Source organism: Aedes aegypti, chromosome 1 (assembly GCF_002204515.2).
Source record: "Aedes aegypti strain LVP_AGWG chromosome 1, AaegL5.0 Primary Assembly, whole genome shotgun sequence".
Lineage (NCBI taxonomy): Eukaryota > Metazoa > Arthropoda > Insecta > Diptera > Culicidae > Aedes > Aedes aegypti.
Genome location: NC_035107.1, coordinates 259,374,487 through 259,390,261, shown reverse-complemented (window position 1 = coordinate 259,390,261; position 15,775 = coordinate 259,374,487). Strand labels below are relative to the sequence as shown.

The following is a 15,775-nucleotide window of genomic DNA, read 5'->3' as shown; positions in this document are numbered from 1 at the left end:
TTTTTAATTTCCCAGGATAGGCTAGGTGTGCTCTTTGGTACTTTTCACAAAATTGAAAAAATGTACTCTTTCCGATGAGAGCAAATATGGTAACCCTATCTGGGGCCCTTCCCACAATTTAACAGCTTCGGTGACAACACCAGGGCTTGCGCCCTCCCTTTGCTGGACAGGACTGGTCCGTCGCGGCAGTTTACTACGGTTTTATGCGTTTTTCATTGAGCTCTATTTATCTACGATCTCAATTTTAAAGAGTATAACTCTGTGCTGGGCCACAACAGAGAGACGCAGTGGGTTAAACGAAGCCCATCAACGGATGAAATGCGGGGCCTGATGGCTGCGGAGATGCATGGGATTTAGCCGGTCGTATAGCTGCGCTGCCGGGAATAATACAGTTCACTAGAACGCATGAACTGCTGCTGCTGCTGCAGCTGGGATGCGAGAAATGGATGGACAGAGTCCCCCATGCGAGAGGATGTTCTATCGTGTGACATTGAATACACAGATAGGGGGACAGGACGTCCATTTAAAGGTCAACGGGACTGTTTTTATTAAAGATCAAAGATTAGTTTGTTGATACACATGCAATATGTGTGAATGGGGTTGTATGACTTCCTTTGTCTATGCAATGTCATCGCTTGTAAACATGGCACCGTTTGATCTTTGGGTTTAAGTAACATTGTGAGATAAACAAATAGTCTTTCTTGTTGTTGATTCGATGGGTGGATTTATGATTTGTAATATTCGATGGAGTTGTATGAAAATTGAATTGTTTGTCTTTCTTGCATAACAAAGTGGTGATAATGGTGCACCGAAAAACTAATTGCAATCATCAAATGTTGCAGGTGTTTGAAATACTGTAAGTGTTTAAAAATAATTGAATATTAGAAAGTTCAATTTCGAGTATTCTGAGCATGTAAGGCCGAAATTTTCGGACAAATTTTGCATTCACGATTTTCAAACACCATTCTATCTCAACATCCATCTCTCCATCTAATTTCTATATATTTCCATATCTTTGTATCCATTCTTATCTCCATCTCTTCAAATGTACATCTCCATCTCCATCTCCATCTCCATCTCCATCTCCATCTCCATCTCCATCTCCATCTCCATCTCCATCTCCATCTCCATCTCCATCTCCATCTCCATCTCCATCTCCATCTCCATCTCCATCTCCATCTCCATCTCCATCTCCATCTCCATCTCCATCTCCATCTCCATCTCCATCTCCATCTCCATCTCCATCTCCATCTCCATCTCCATCTCCATCTCCATCTCCATCTCCATCTCCATCTCCATCTCCATCTCCATCTCCATCTCCATCTCCATCTCCATCTCCATCTCCATCTCCATCTCCATCTCCATCTCCATCTCCATCTCCATCTCCATCTCCATCTCCATCTCCATCTCCATCTCCATCTCCATCTCCATCTCCATCTCCATCTCCATCTCCATCTCCATCTCCATCTCCATCTCCATCTCCATCTCCATCTCCATCTCCATCTCCATCTCCACTCCATCTCCATCTCCATCTCCATCTCCATCTCCATCTCCATCTCCATCTCCATCTCCATCTCCATCTCCATCTCCATCTCCATCTCCATCTCCATCTCCATCTCCATCTCCATCTCCATCTCCATCTCCATCTCCATCTCCATCTCCATCTCCATCTCCATCTCCATCTCCATCTCCATCTCCATCTCCATCTCCATCTCCATCTCCATCTCCATCTCCATCTCCATCTCCATCTCCATCTCCATCTCCATCTCCATCTCCATCTCCATCTCCATCTCCATCTCCATCTCCATCTCCATCTCCATCTCCATCTCCATCTCCATCTCCATCTCCATCTCCATCTCCATCTCCATCTCCATCTCCATCTCCATCTCCATCTCCATCTCCATCTCCATCTCCATCTCCATCTCCATCTCCATCTCCATCTCCATCTCCATCTCCATCTCCATCTCCATCTCCATCTCCATCTCCATCTCCATCTCCATCTCCATCTCCATCTCCATCTCCATCTCCATCTCCATCTCCATCTCCATCTCCATCTCCATCTCCATCTCCATCTCCATCTCCATCTCCATCTCCATCTCCATCTCCATCTCCATCTCCATCTCCATCTCCATCTCCATCTCCATCTCCATCTCCATCTCCATCTCCATCTCCATCTCCATATTACCGATACTACTCTAGGCCCGCTCTACTCGGTCTAGTCCCCGACGAAGGATCTAGCCTACTCCGATCGCGACCGGAGCACTCTGGTCTTCTCGCTATCTCCTTTTCAGTGACAACATAATCTGAGCTATCCCTCTGTTCACCGCATTCCAAGTGCTTTCATGTTGGCACATGTTCTGCACGATGTCGTCCACATTTAGGACACTTGCGGTTTCTTACATCATCTCGGTTCGTAAGTCCCTGAATCGAAGTCGGTCGAACATGCTCCGGTGTCTCCTCGATATTTCGACAGGCCGGGCAATGTGGAGACTCGGCGTGTCCCAGTCTGTGCATATGATTCCGGAAGTATCCATGGCCTGACAGGTAATGGGTCAAGAAAAAGTTAACTTCTCCATGTTTTCTGGTCGTCCACAACGACACGTTAGAAATAAGCCTGTGGGTCCACCTTCCTTTCTGCGAGTTATTCCACTCCTGCTGCCACTTGCCCATTGTATGTTATTCCTCACATCCCTTGTGTCCCTTTGCTGGTAGCATGCATGTCCTCAGCCAGAGCGATGCAGATGGGGATCATTTCGGCGCTAACGCATACTGCCTCCGACGATATAGTGTGATATGCACTAGCTACCTGTATAGCCATGAGTCGGAACGTACCTGCTAGCTTCTCTCGGTTACGTTTGGTTCCCAACGTTGCAGCCCAAGCCGGGACTACGCTCTTCAGTATGAACGATGATACGGTCGTCAGAAGACGCCTGGTACTGGTTCTTGGTCCTCCAATGATGGGCATGATCCTAGCTACAGTGTAAGCAGCTTTCGCTTCCTTTTCGCAGGCATAGTCTACGTAGTAGAGATGGTCGGGTTTCACATTTTTCAAACCCGAACCCGACCCGTACCCGACTTATTTTATTTCTTCAAACCCGGACCCGACCCGAACCCGAGACAATAATTGAAAAGCAAACCCGGACCCGACCCGAACCCGAAAAAATTTCGCTGTGTAAACCCGAACCCGACCCGAAACCCGAAAAAATTTGTAAGAAAAACCCGAATAAAACCCGAGTTTGAAAAGATAGTAAACTCATCGTTTCTGATGCATAAGGAAGCTTTTAGGTTGTTGCTCTGTTCACAATTCTCACCATACCCGACCTAAACCCGACTCAAACCCGACTTTTTGTAAGCTCGAACCCGACCCGTACCCGATAATTTTGTAGCCTTCAAACCCGACCCGAACCCGAACCCGAAAAATTTCAAATTTTCAAACCCGAACCCGACCCGAACCCGTCGGGTTCGGGTTCGGGTCGGGTTTCGGGTTTGAAAACCCGAGACCCGACCATCTCTACTACGTAGGTGTTGAACTTTAGCCTGTCGTCGACCTTTACTCCAAGGTGATTTAGAGAGCGCTTCGATGAGATTACGTGTCCTCCGATGCTGATCTCAAGCTGCTGAACCGCATTGCAATTGCTGACCAGCACCACCTCTGTTTTGTGATGAGCCAACTGCAACTTGACTTCAGTCATCCACGATTCGATGATGTCTAGCGATTCCGCCGTCAGCATCTCCATCTCCTCCGCAGTCTCGCCAGTTATCGCAAGAACGACGTCATCTGCGAACCCGACTATCTCGACTCCATTCGGCAGTGACAAGGTTAGCACTCCATCGTACATAATATTCCACAGCGTTGGACCAAGTATGGATCCCTGTGGAACTCCCGCCGTTACTCTGGTGGTAACATCCGTCTCTGATTTGTATCGTGAACCAGTACCTGGTTCTTAAAGTAGCTTTGCAGAACTTTACACAGATATTCGGAGACTCGTATTCTGTGTAGGACTGTGGCGATAGCCTCCCAACTGGCACTGTTGAACGCGTTCTTAACATCTATCATTACCACGGAACAAGTTCGATTGCGTCTTCTCTTCTGCTAGGACGCTTTCTCCGAGCACGCGATGACCGTCCGAATAGCATCGACCGTCGAAGTCTTTTTACGGAATCCGTGTAGATCGTCAGCCTGCCGTGTAGATCGTCAGCCTGCCGAGGATGACCTTCTCCAGAAGTTTGCCAAGAGTATCCAGCAAGCATATTAGCCTATATGAAGCAGGATCCCCTGGCGGTTTTCTCGGCTTTTCCATCTGTCTGGGATGAAGACTTCCGCTAGACACTTCTGCAACGCTGTCCTAAATATATCTGGGAACTCCAAGGTTGCTGCCCTTAGCGCTACTTCGGGGATACTAACTGGACCGGGATTTTGAATCGTAATCAGCTCGGCGTTAGAAATTTGGATACCAGTATTTTCTTCATCTACGTCAGCGTACAGAGTGGGTGGCCAATGGCCATGCGTAGGAAAGAGACCGTCCACTATCAATTTCAGTTTGTCGGGGCTCATTTCAGCTGGTGCTACTGGGCCCTTAATCTTCGCCTTCACTACTCGATATGCATTGCCCCAGGGATTTGCGTAAGCTTTCCGGCACAAGTCCATGTAGCAGTTCGATTTATTCGTCGCTATCTCCTGTTTGAACGCGGCTCTGGCCAGTCGGTAGATCACCTTACGTTCTTCCATGCTGGCATGCTCTTCGTCTGAAGTGCTGTTACCCACATCCGGGATAGAGCTGATATCACCTTCACTACCCTCTCACATGCATAATTGGCATGGCTGTTGAAGCTCAGCCGATCATCGATCATCACTCCCAGGTTTATGACCTCCCGCTTTGAGCTAATGGTATATTGTCCAACCGAGATTTTCGCATGCTGCACTGCCTTTCGGTTGCTTATCATCATTGAGTCGGCGCTTGCCTTATTTCTAAGGCAGTCTTGGCCGCCGACAACTCCTTCATAGTCGATTCCGCTTTCTGGGTAACGGCCGCCCATTCCTTGACAGCTAGTCCAAGGGTTTCTTGGATCTTCAGCACCAATTTAACGTGCACATTGCTTCTTTTATCGACGCATTCATGCAATTCGTCCACCAGTTTCTTAGCTGGTACAACTCTCGGTAGCTTTGGTACTTTTTACCATGCACATACCTGAGCCTGTCGCTGCTGCTGAAGCGGTTCCTGCTGTTGTTGAAGCTGCTGTTTTTCCTGGTCGTGTTGCTGTTACCGTAGCTGCGATGGTGGTGATCTCTCTAAACCACTTTTGGCGAAAAGGTTCAACGTGCCTTCTCCGTTTTCAATTAGGCTCTCTTCCATTCTTCAGCGTCCCCTCTCTGGGCCGCTATCATTTTCCGACGTACGTAGTCACGATTCATGATTCCATGGTTATCTTTGCAAGCAGGGAGTTCATGCAATGGGTGACACGATCCTTTATGAGTAACGTGTTCAGAGCCGGATCGGCGTAGATCAGGGTTTGGTTATCCGAGCCTAGTACTCTTCACTTAAGATGAACGGGTTCCGAACGTGTCCAGAGGACTGCAAAGATTTTACCGGAACGGAGGCAATCGTACTATTGGCCTACTCGCCGTTTAAAGTTGGTATCACCCTTCCTTGCTAGGAAAGTAGTCAGATCGGTGTCGCAATATTAGTAATCCGTAATTCGTGTTCTGTCCGTTGTTCAGTCTGTGATCAGTATACACTCCAGAGGGCTAAGGCACTTTGAAAGCGGTTTCAGGTTGCTTATTCAGAGCTACTTGCAGGTATGTGCTTTTTTTGTAGAGATTCAGCAGACCCCACTGCCCCCACCACATCGTAGGTAGATCATGCCTGAGCCCCAGGTCAGACGCTCGGGTACCTCCCGGAGGAAGTGCTAAAGGTGAAATTCCATACGGATGTATGGATGAGCTTCGCTTGTGCTATCTCTATCTTAATCCTCTATCCTCTATCCTCTATCCTCTATCCTCTATCCTCTATCCTCTATCCTCTATCCTCTATCCTCTATCCTATACTCGAGTAACACACATGTTATAATTAAGGTATATCAACTGATATGCACAGTTCGAACGAAACGTGTAAATTTCTGAGACATATAATGCACATAATTGGAGCGTGGAATATCATGGATATTTACATGATGTGTCATGTAAACTTCAATTATATGTCATGTAATCTAGCAGGATCCTGAGTGATTATATGCCATATAACACATTTTTACATTATTTCAAACTGAAATTTACATGACGTTATGTTTACATCGCATAAATGAAGTTTACATGACGTGTAATTTTTATTATTTTTAACTGTGTATGACTAAATATAGTATTATAAGAGCTAATCTGCATCAATCATAAAATGTGAGTTCCCTGGGTATCCTCTATCCTCTATCCCCTATCATAAACATAAATATTATCGACTTGACTCTAAAATGATACTTGGTATGCTACCTCTCAATAAGGACGATTCAATATCAATCGAACTATTCTCATGGAGATGTCATCTGTGTCAATCTTGGGATGCAATATTCATCCTTATCACTACCCGCATCACACAGACAACCACCAAGATAACGATTACCATCAGAGTGCACCCTCAAAACGCTCCATAATTTTCCGCACTGTTAGCAGAGAACCTCAAAACAAATCCAATTTCTATCCAAAAGGAGGAAACTGCCGCCAGGAAGTTGTCTCAGACAAACAAGTTCGAAGCTTACTTCCGCACCACCACGATACGATGATGGTTGGTTGGTTGGGTCCGGAAAAATCTGCCAAAAGTCAAGGACAAAAAGTTTTCCTTCTCGTCCTGTCATCAGCATTTGCCATCTTCGACGACTTTCTGGTCGTCGTCGCAACACACTATGGGCTATTTTGTACGTCATCTCATGTCATATTGATGAACTTACTAATAAGAATTTGATGTTTTGTTTTCAACAAGTCTTTGAGACTTCAAGATCTAGAAGAAATATGGCGATTATGCAGTAGACTGGCCCTTAAACAAAAAAGTTGTAAAACTTAACGGGGCACCCCCTAGATATGAGCCTTAGGGTAAGAAAAACGCTCTCTCAAAATTTCAACTCAATTGGTTGCTCCACCAGCTGGCGCAATCGATATGAAGTTTGTATGGGATATTCGTCTCAAATATATTGAAAATTGAGCCTATGTCACTGTTTCGTTCCGTATACTAATTGTTCGCGTTCAAATAAGCCCAGAATGACAAATACACTAGTTGATACCCTAATGAACATAATTGCAGAAAGTTGTATCTGAATTTGGTCTCATTTTCATTACTTTTTCAGTTGTTGAAAGTTAGGCTTAGATCAGCACTCCCGTACAGTCACTTATATGCATGCGACATGTGCCTCAGCTCGCCCAGCGTCATAGGCGACTATGATGCGCTTAGTGGTTACCTCCAAGCTATGTTGAAGAAATACAAGCAGTATTGCATGATATACTTCAGATGGTTAAAACACCAACTTTCTTAATTTTGATCATGGTACAATCTTCTACAATATTCTTCGCTATTACATCAAGTAGTGTTTTTGACATTCTGGGTCCAATTGAACGCGATCATCAATTTTCCTGAACCAAACAGTAGATGATGTGCTGTTGCTCATATGTTTGAGCTGAAAATCCCATATTAACTTCAATTCAAATGCGCCAGCTCATGGAACGACCAAATGAGCTAAATTTTTCAGAAAGGCTTCCTCTAACCCCAAGAAATAATCCTGGAGGGTGCCCCGTGGAATCATACAACTTTATTTTTCTCCCATACTGAGCTGGGCCAGTCTATTATGCAGAATCTGGTGTTTGCATTGATTTTTTTTATTTTCTTGGAAACTGTAAATTTGACATATTGTATCCATAAAACAACAAGAGATCCTGCTCTGATATTCTAGAAAAAATCCAAAATAAGTGTTTATTTTGGAAACATTTGCATGAAAACCTTATCACACCAAGTAATTTCTTCGATTTTTGGCCACCCGACCGCCCATAGTGCCGTTAGACTTGGGTGCTTGCATCAGCGAACGAGCATTTTCGGCAATCAAAAGTTGCACTTTGCGCCACCCGGGCCGCCGGGAAGAAACTTCGAAAACAGGGCAGAATGGCAACGTATATTCGACAAATTTGACTTCCCTGGGACTTTTCCGACAGTTTGTTGATTTTGTTATTTCAAGCTCTTCGAGGGGCTGACTGACTGGTGGTTGGTCGCCTTCTTGTCGGTCGGAAGTGAAATTTTTCGTTCCTTCCGAGGAGAAATTTTATTTTCTGGAAAACACATCATAGATGCACGTCGTCACCGGGTTTGGGAAGCAATGCAAATTTGCTTTTAACGGAGCACCCGGGAAGACAATATTGACTTTCCAGCACCGACATTGTGTGCTTCTGTGACAGAGTTAATCGCTTCAGTAAACCTTCGGCGATTACGCACCGATTAAGCGAAAATCGTCACAAACAAAACATTTCAGTTAGACCTGTGCGCTGAAATATTTGCAATCGGCGACGGTCACAATTGCCATGGAGCAAATTGAACATAAAAAGGTACAAACTGTAAATAATTTAACCGTTAGAAACATGGTCAATCATTTCAATCACAAGGGGAGACTAGGTACATTTGTTCCCCGGGAGACATTAATCCTATCTTCTTCTTCTTTCTGGCGTTACGTCCCTACTGGGACAGAGCATGCTTCTCAGCAGTATTCTAATGAGCACTTCCACAGTTATTAACTGAGAGCTTACTATGCCAATGACCATTTTTGCATGCGTATATCGTGTGGCAGGTACGAAGATACTTGATGCCCTGGGAAGTCGATAAAATTTCCGACCCGAAAAGATCCTCGACCGGTGGGATTCGAACCCACGACCCTCAGCTTGGTCTTGCTGAATAGCTGCGCGTTTACCGCTACGGCTATCTAGGCTCCTTAATCCTATCTTGTTGTCCCGCAATCTAAAACAGTTTTTTTTACTAACAAGGGAACGTCACGATGGTGTTACACGGGGTTTTCAACCGGACTATTTCTGTTAGATTCTACATGTCGAAATATAAAAAACCCCAAAGCCTTTCGGGTGATGGACCGGTGGTGTAGCCAGGAGGGGCTCTGAATGGGGCAATTTTGTACGTATATTATATTATTATGTTTATTGTAAATTTGACAAAAATATTTTTTCAATATCTATTGTGATGGTAGAGAACAGAATTGACATTGATGTATGTTTAAAATGTATTATCCATGCCATAGGCGCAATCGGGATGGGCTTAGTATTGGTATACTATTCTAATAAAACCAAATTTGTTTTGGTGTCCATAATCCATGTTAGTTATGGACACCATGTTAGAGGACATAGGCTATTATTGTTTGTTATAATGGTAAGACCCGAGCAGTATCTGTTGGTCTCCTGTGTAAGTATAGCTGTTCTTGCAATAACGGAATAGCAACTGCAGGCGAGTAGAATCTGGTTTCAAAATCTTAGCAAAATGATATCAATCTAGGATACTCGACTGGAAGGATTTTAACTGTGATTTTATGGCTTTCTCAGTCTAGGGAAATCAAAACGGAAAGTTTTGTTTTGCCCAACGTTTCGGCACTCTGTATTTGGCCTTTATCAAGGGTAAACTAAAATAGAAAAAACTTATTTTTACAACATTAAACACACAACATAATTAAATTTACACCTACACTGTCTACCGTTTTTCGTTTTTAAGCTTATTGCCGTTATGTTTAAGGGGGGGCTTCTTGTATTCCTATAAATATTGCGTATGTTAACATTGATTACTCGGGACATGTACGATGAGACTTACAATACTATTCATTTGGTTTGGGTGAACGGATTTGGGACACTTTTTCACTATTAAAAATGACATGCACTACACTGATCTACGAGACACTGTTCAACTGTTATTTTGAAGATGGCGTAATGTTACTGTTCTAACTGTTCGAGAGTTTCTGTACTACTATGCTGTGAGTTATTGGTAGCTTGCTCTCTGAGAGAGTTAGCTCTTTTGATAGTGTGTAATATTCCGGCGTAAGCTGTATTGAGGCTATCTACGTCTGTACGGAAATTTACAGTTTTGGGTGTGTTGTGTATGTGGCACATCTCTAACATTGGTAGCGCTGACGATCTTAGAGTACGATCTACTATTGTTGTACTGTCAAGATTGAATGTGTGGTTTTTTTTTTCATGCAACTAGGAGTTTAAAAATCTTCATAGACTGGCCTGTATATGTTCATGCTCATGCCAGTGTAGTTTTTGGCGCGGTGTGGGGTCCACAAAGTGCTTTCCCCACTAAAAACACTCTCCTAGGTTTAGTACCATAACCCTCCGGAACCACCTTCCGGTATTACTTCGGAGGGGAGGCTAACGTGCTGAGCGCACCTCTTCAATTTGTTATTCTACATGCTGAGCCCTTCGGCTCCTGAGCCCTTCGGCTCCTGTTAGCAGTTTTAAACCCGTTCAACCTTGTGCCTCATCCTGAGCCCTTCGGCTCCTCACGTTAGAAATTTGTTAGTACCTATTTTCGCCCATTGGCGACCCGTCAATTTGTTAGTACCTACATGCAACATTATGAGCCCTTCGGTTCCAGTTTGTACACTACTCTGCACTCATTCAGAGCGCGTACTCACACAGTTACGACGACCTTCTCCTTTTCTTTGTTCAGCTGGTAGGATGCCGAGGTCGATCCAACGATTCCGGTTGAGCATAACTTCCGGTTGGTAGGCGCCTCGACTACCCATTACCAGCGTCCCGACGTACTCTACTCGACTAGTCCCCGACGGTGGACCTAGTCTACACCGACGAAGAATTCCCCGGCGGTGAAAATTCTCCCGAGACCGATTCTTCTTTTTCTACGTTTCGAGCCGACCGGAAGGGTGCCGAAGTCAGTCCAGCGATTCCGGTGGAGCCTAGCTTCCGGTTCACAAGTGCCCCGACGACCCTAAAACCGGCGCTATGACACGTCTACTCAACTAGTCCCCGGCGGTGGACCTAGCCTACACCGACGAAGAATTCCCCGGCGATGGAAGTTCTCCCGAGACCGATTCTCCTGCTGCTGCTGCTGCTACTGCTGATCTTCACTTTTTTACGGGACGACCGGTAGGGTGCCGAAGTCAGTCCAGCGATTCCGGTGAAGCTTATCGTCCGGTACACTGGTGCTCATACGACCCGGGACCGGTGCAACGCCGCGTCTACTCAGCTAGTCCCCGGCGGTGCATCTAGCCTACTCCGTCAGAGAGTTCCCCGGCAAAGGAATATCTCCCGAAACCGAGCAGCCATTCTTCCTTTTCATGCGTTCACTCTAGCTAGCAGATCGTTGGTCGCTACGCCACTTCCTCTGAAGCTCGGACATTATTCTCGATACCGTGCTATCGACAGCGTTCCAGATGCCTTCTTCTCGGCACATCTCTTCGACAACGTTATCGACAGTGACTCCTCGCATGTCCCTCCTCACTTCTTCGAACCTAGGACATTCGAAGACTACATGCTCCTGTGTTTCCTCCACATTCTCGCACTACGGAAAACAAGGTGAAGAAGCATGTCCGAACCGATGCAGATACTTCCGGAAACAGCCGTGTCCGGACAGGAACTGCGTCAGATGGAAGTTCACTGAATGTGTGGTGAAGATCTATAATATGTTGTATGAGGGCTGTTTTTGCGTGTATATTGCTGTCTGTAGGGGTATTGGCAATCCTATTGATGTCAGATTTATGTCCACTGATTCGTTTTTTCAGATGATTGGTTGTCATACCGATGTAAACATTGTCACAGTTGTTGCATGGTACCTATCCTATAGATGATGTTATGTTGTTCACTTTGGAGTATTGGATCTTTTACCGGTTTTAGCAAGGATTTTACTGTTTTGATGTTACGTGTTGTTATTTTTATCTGACTGTAGTCTTTTTTCAGGATTGTGGAGATGGTACGAGTGAGCGGTGGGATGTTTGGCATCGATCGATATTTTACTTCGCTGATTTGGTGATGACTAACTTGTTGTGGACTGGTGATTGGCGGATTTCCTGCTGTTCGGTCAATGGTCGAGATGTGTGGGCTAGATGTTGATGTTGGACTTGGTGGCGGCGTTGCAGTGGACGATGGTGGCGGTGGTGGGTGATGGTTGGTCATTTGTGTTGAATGCTGACGGTTCGAATTGTGCTCGGTGGTTGATGTATCATGGTTGGAATGTGCTTGGAGTTTGTTGTGGCTGATGTGGTTGATCATCCTGTTGATTTGAGATGAAGGGTAGTCGGTCTGCCTTAAAATTTGGAAGATTTGGTGTTTGTGCTGTTCTGATGTCGGATTATAGGTGGTTATCTGTTCTCTCGAACAGTTAGAACAGTAACATTACGCCATCTTCAAAATAACAGTTGAACAGTGTCTCGTAGATCAGTGTAGTGCATGTCATTTTTAATAGTGAAAAAGTGTCCCAAATCCGTTCACCCAAACCAAATGAATAGTATTGTAAGTCTCATCGTACATGTCCCGAGTAATCAATGTTAACATATGCAATATTTATAGGAATACAAGAAGCCCCCCCTTAAACAAAACGGCAATAAGCTTAAAAACGAAAAACGGTAAACAGTGTAGGTGTAAATTTAATTATGTTGTGTGTTTTATGTTGTAAAAATATTTTTTTTCTATTTTAGTTTACCCTTGATAAAGGCCAAATACAGAGTGCCGAAACGTTGGGCAAAACAAAACTTTCCGTTTTGATTTCCCTAGACTGAGAAAGCCATAAAATCACAATGATATCAATCAATTTTGTTTTTCATAAAATATTGATAAATGTTTTTGATAACCATTATCTGGATCTGAATCTGGCTTTAAAAAATCTAAATATAATTAAATTCAAGATGATTTTGTTCCTAAAAACTTACAACAATCACATGAAATACTCGATATCGACATATGGAACCATACTGAAACTGAACTTTCCTTGGTTACTATATGATGATCCCTTCAAACAGCTTACCAAAAATAATTTGTTGTGTACTCGATATTTCAATGAATCTATGGTGATCTCAATATTGGCGCATGCAAGTATGACTGTATAAACTTGTTTACCGTTAGCTCGAGAGAAGTCCCTCAAATGGACACCATTAATATGATCATTTACAAGTGAAATGTAAAAAAAAATCAATTTAAACTGAAAACATAGGTAGATAAACATGCGTATATTCTGCAGTTTTCCCCGTTTCGTCAAGGGGGGCATTTTTTTTTTAAATTTGGCATTAGGTTGCGCTTATCTTTTAAAAGTATTGATGACGAAAAGAAGAAAGCTTCCGAGAGTACAACAACCCAGACAACCAGAAGTTGCATGAAAGTTCACGTAATAGCTCGTTTATTCACACAAATTACATCAGACCCGCAAAACACGGTGGATAAAAGCGTCAGACTGATGAGTTCCCTCGCATAAAATGCCTTTTTTCTGGATTCAATTGTACATTTTGTTTCATTCCGTACACTCGTACAATATAATTCGAATCAATCCGTATCAGCTGTCAAATCAACTTTTGTTATCATAAGTTAAGTCGCATAAGATCACAGGTTAGTTCGGTAGAACATTTATGCACGCGCATTGTATGCTATTATTCATCACATAATATATGCACGTACATTGCCTCCACTTTTGTACGTAGAAGGCCTTTTCGCGACATCTTGCAAGTGAATTTTTGCACGTGCAAGGCCTCCAGGTGATTTCGTTATACGTACATTTTGGTTATCTGGGAAGTCACTCTAGTTTGATAATGTTTACATTGTAATGAGCTGATTGGTAAATGGCTGAGCATGGCGTACCACTGGTACTTCGCATACCTGAAGGAATAAAGTAGATCCCTCTGTGCGGTCCTTAGCCTCTTGCCCAGCAACTCCTATCCCTACCTCCTCGCGGTACTGGCCGGGGGGTTTATGGACAAAAGGTCGAAAGGACAAAAGGTCGAAAGACAAAAGGTCGAAAGGACAAAAGGTCGAATATGATTTGTTTGGTGGGAAATTTTTCCTTCTTTGAAAAAAGATTTTCGACCTTTTGTCCCTTCATTTTTGTTCTTCGACCTTTTGTCCTTTCGACCTTTTGTCTTTCGACCTTTTGTCATAGATTCTGGCCGGGGTAGGGAATATCGGGTAACCAACCCCGGTGGGAACTTTGGTCGTATGCTGACAGGGAAGGGGGGTTTGCTTTTGCTTTTGCTTCTGCAAACCTTGAGCGTCTGTACTCCATGTTAGGAGCGGCTCACAACAGCGTCTGTTCCCCATGTCAGGGGCGGCTGATCATCGTCCGAGTACCAGAGAAGGCTCTAAGCTAAACTGTGCGCTATGGTCCTCCGAACATTTAGGGGGAGTGGTCCTCCGGAAATCTAGGGGATTGGTGTCAGGCCCTGCAAGCCAACCGTAAAAAAATCAAGCAACGAATAATCAACGAGAAAATACGAAAATACGGCCGGTTCTTCAACTTCAGCATAATAAACTTTCACACCCCTCACTCCGGAAGCACTGATGATAATAAAGACGCTTTTTACGCGCAGCTCGAACGCGAGTACAACAGCTGCCCAAGCCACGACGTCAAAATCATCATAGGAGATCTAAACGCTCAGGTTGGCCAGGAGGAGGAATTCAGACCGACGATTGGAAAGTTCAGCGCCCACCGGCTGTCGAACGAAAACGGCCTACGACTAATTGATTTTGCCGCCTCCAAGAATATGGCCATTCGTAGCACCTACTTCCAGCGCAGCCTTCCATACCGATACACCTGGAGATCACCACAGCAGACAGAATCGCAAATCTACCACGTTATGATTGATGGACGGCACTTCTCCGACATTATCGACGTCAGGACCTATCATGGCGCTAACATCGACTCTGACCACTATCTGGTGATGGTCAGATTGCGCCCAAAACTTTCCGTCGTTAACAACCTACAGTACCGACGGACGCCCCGGCCTAGAGCGGCTCAAGCAACCGGATGTCGCAGCTTCATACGCGCAGCACCTCGAGGCTGCATTACCGGAAGAGGGTGAGCTGGACGAAGCCCCTCTTGAGGACTGCTGGAGAACAGTAAAAGCAGCCATCAACGATGCAGCTGAGAGCAACGTCGGGTACGTGGGACGGAGTTCGATTTGTTTCGACGAGGAGTGCCAGTAGGTTTTGGAGGAGAAGAATGCAGCGCGGGCGGTCATGCTGCAGCAAGGGACCCGGCAGAACGTGGAACGCTATAAACGGAAACGGCATCAGCAGACCCTTCTCTTTCGGGAGAAAGAACGCCGCCTGGAGGTGACGGAGTGCGAGGAGATGGAACAGCTGTGCCGGTGTCAAGAAACGCGTAAGTTCTATCAGAAGCTCAACGCATCCCGCAACGGCTTCGTGGCGCGAGCCGAGATGTGCAGGGATAAGGATGGGAGAATTCTGACGGACGAGCGTGAGGTGATCGAAAGGTGGAAGCAGCACTTTGACGAGCACCTGAATGACGCTGAGGGCTCAGGCAATAAAGGACGGGACAACGCAGGAAATGCCTTCGTCAGTACTGCGGAAGATGGAAACCAACCAGCCCCACTTTGAGGGAGGTTAAGGATACCATTCACCAGCTCAAGAACAATAAAGCTGCTGGTAAGGATGGTATCGCAGCTGAACTCATAAAGATGGGTCCGGAGAGGCTGGCCATTTGTCTGCACCGGCTGATAGGCACAATCTGGGAAAAAGAACAGCTACCGGAGGAGTGGAAGGAAGGGGTAATACAAAAAAGGCGACAAGTTAGATTGT

The 15,775-nt window shown here is 45.0% G+C and overlaps 1 long non-coding RNA gene across 1 annotated transcript; it reads right to left on the bottom strand.

Moving 5' to 3' along the window:
* Positions 1-9,515: 9,515 nt before the first annotated feature.
* Positions 9,516-9,949, bottom strand: LOC110674660. Its single transcript, XR_002499075.1, has 3 exons — positions 9,831-9,949; positions 9,709-9,773; positions 9,516-9,645 (listed from the first exon to the last, which is right to left on the bottom strand). It is a non-coding gene; the product is annotated as an uncharacterized LOC110674660 (long non-coding RNA).
* Positions 9,950-15,775: the final 5,826 nt, after the last annotated feature.